This window comes from Sander lucioperca, chromosome 9 (genome assembly GCF_008315115.2).
Source record: "Sander lucioperca isolate FBNREF2018 chromosome 9, SLUC_FBN_1.2, whole genome shotgun sequence".
In the NCBI taxonomy this organism is placed as follows: domain Eukaryota; kingdom Metazoa; phylum Chordata; class Actinopteri; order Perciformes; family Percidae; genus Sander; species Sander lucioperca.
In genome coordinates this window covers 15,830,991-15,833,721 of record NC_050181.1, presented here as the reverse complement: position 1 = coordinate 15,833,721, position 2,731 = coordinate 15,830,991, and positions in this window count along the sequence as shown.

Sequence of the window (2,731 nt, the reverse complement as noted above, 5' to 3'; positions counted from 1 at the left end):
CATGTCATTGATGCTTCCTTTCCAAATTGTACAGTATATTTTTTTTAGCAACCAGTTCAACCCAGTGCAGCATCTAATGCTAACAAGACATTTCAGTGTAGCTGAAGAGCAAATGGTGTAACCTTTCCTCTCCTGGCAAAGAGATGATCCGATCATAAGACTTTTGCTTCAAGGTGATAAATGTGCAGGTACTCTGCATCATTGGTTCTCTGGAAAGGCTTTAATATTTCGACGCTACAGGGGTCAGCAAACCTTTGGCACACGGTAGCTCAACCAATAGCACGCTAGCAATAAGTGTGCAGGAGAGTTTTTGGGAAATGTTCCAATCCACATGCCAAATGGCCTCGTTCACAGCCATTTGCAGGTGCACAGCCTGTTATTTGCGGCAGTTTGATTAACATTTTCCCCATCCGCATTCGGTGCAGAACCCGCCCTACTCTGCCTCTGATTGGCTAGTACTTGTTGCCTTCTTCACAGAATGTGGCGCCAAGGAAAACAAACTAACACTGCCTGAGCGGGCTCGGTAGATGATGGCACACTGATTAAAGGGGAACTATGCCGGGTTTTTTTTAGCTTAATTTACCTTAACTGAACAGCTTCGGAGTCATTGGAATGGATATATGACTTTTTTCGAGTTGAATGGTGGTGGTCTCGCTTCCCCCTAGCGCCTGTGAGCGGAAACCCCCCCCTGCAACTTTCGGCCTCAGAGGCAGGAAGTATTGCGTGATATCAGGTCTCGCGATGTAACGAATAACTTCACGGCACTGCACACATACGCCCATTCAGGAACCGGCTAACAAGGTAGCGATGGAGTTTTTCACGCTATCGTCATGGCTGAGCTGGCAAAAAAGAAGCAGAAAGCTAGTAAAGCATTGTCGGAGGAACAGAGGAAACGGCAGACTGACAGAGCGAGGAGTCAGATACAAGTAAACATAGGAGCTGCCAAATATCTATTCCGAAGCTGTAGCGGGAGCTCTATAGAGAAACCTGCCAGCAAAAAGCGAGAAAACAGCGAAGAAATGGCCAAAACTGCATAGCGCCCCTTTAACAAGAACATTTTAAAATGGCACTCAATATTAAAAAGGTCGCTGAGCCCTGATATAGAAATTTCACATGATATTGGATCTAACTACTATAGATACTTAACATTTATACAGGGTTACTCAAAGAGCATTTTTGTTAATTCGTCTATGGTCTGATTTCACATTTTCTGGAGGATTTGAGGGATACCTCAATACGACATACGAAATATGAAAGCTACGACTTTTTAACATGCATTCTTTTGCTCACAGACAACTGTTGAAGCAAAAGTAGTCACTTTACATCATTTAGAAAACATTTCACTACATACATATTTCTGTGATCTTTTTTTTTTTTGTATGGTAAAATTGCTGCTGATTTGCAGATCATATTTAGTACACAACACTTAAAGCAGTCTCAGGCTATTGGACTGATTCCTCTGCCTTAAAGTTGCTCTTCCTTCATCTTTGATTACAGTAAGAGGTTCAGCCATCACAGTTATTTTCAAATGAGTGTTCAAAAGGGGATATGCCATTTTGTATATAGATTTTGGTGCTGAATACAATTATGACAATATATGTGTGTATTTCAAATCTTTTGAAACTAATGTAAAAATGCACCCAAAGCAGTTTCTCTGTAAGCTGTGGAAAAAGTGACTTAGCTGTCTGAAAAGATGAGTGAAGGACTGAAGGATGGGTGGCTAATGATCAATAAACTGGCTGCTAGAACACATTAGTAAATGATTGGAGGCCAAATAACAAATGTGGATTCTGCTCTCAGTGTAATGGAGGAGTAATTACATTATTATTATTACGTCATCATGTCTGAAGAGCCCCTGTGAAGTCATTGAGTCAATAAGAGAGGATGGACTGATGCATAGTAATCAATGTTAGGTTTTCTACCTAGATCAATGCATTTAAATGTACGTGTACACACACACTGGACGTCTGTTTTGTGAATCCTAGTAATCAGCATGTTGTACGTCACTGTTAATAAATGACCACAGCTCTCGGTTATTTTCTGTTCGTAGACAAACTGTGCATCCTTTGATCTGCAAGAATTAAAATCATAATTGTTGTTTAATTTGTCTGTCAGTGTCTGTCTGTCTGTCTGTCTGTCTGTGTGTGTGTGTGTGTGTGTGCGTGTGTGCGTGCGTGTGTGTGTGTGTGCAAAGAGAGAGAAAATTATCCTGTTATGTTGTGATGCAATGTAACATCAGGATGACTTTATATGCCGTCTGCAGCAAGTGGAAAGGTAATTAGAGCAAGTACAGTTGAGCCCTAAAGCGGCCCACACACACACACACACACACACACCCGTCCCTGACTTTGCCCTTCCTCTCTTTCAGCTCTACTTCCTCATTGTTTAGCCTAAATTCAAGTCCCACAAACGCAGTCTTTAGCTCATGCTCTGTGTGTGTGTTCAGATTCAGAGAATAGGGAATCGGGATAGATGCCACAAACTTACACACGCACTTCTTCTGAACAAACCTGCAGAATATCCACAGGCCATTTAAACCTAAATAATGCGTGTGAATTCATTTTAAATGTGAAAAGAAAACCCGGTGACTTGACATGCAGCTTTTGGAAACACAAATTGGGCTAACCTCAGCCAGTTCAAACAAGGTGGTGGCAATTGCATCAATTTAGATTCACACAAGTAAATAATCGTCCTATTCATTTGTACATTTTAAGGCATTTGAAATGTAAAA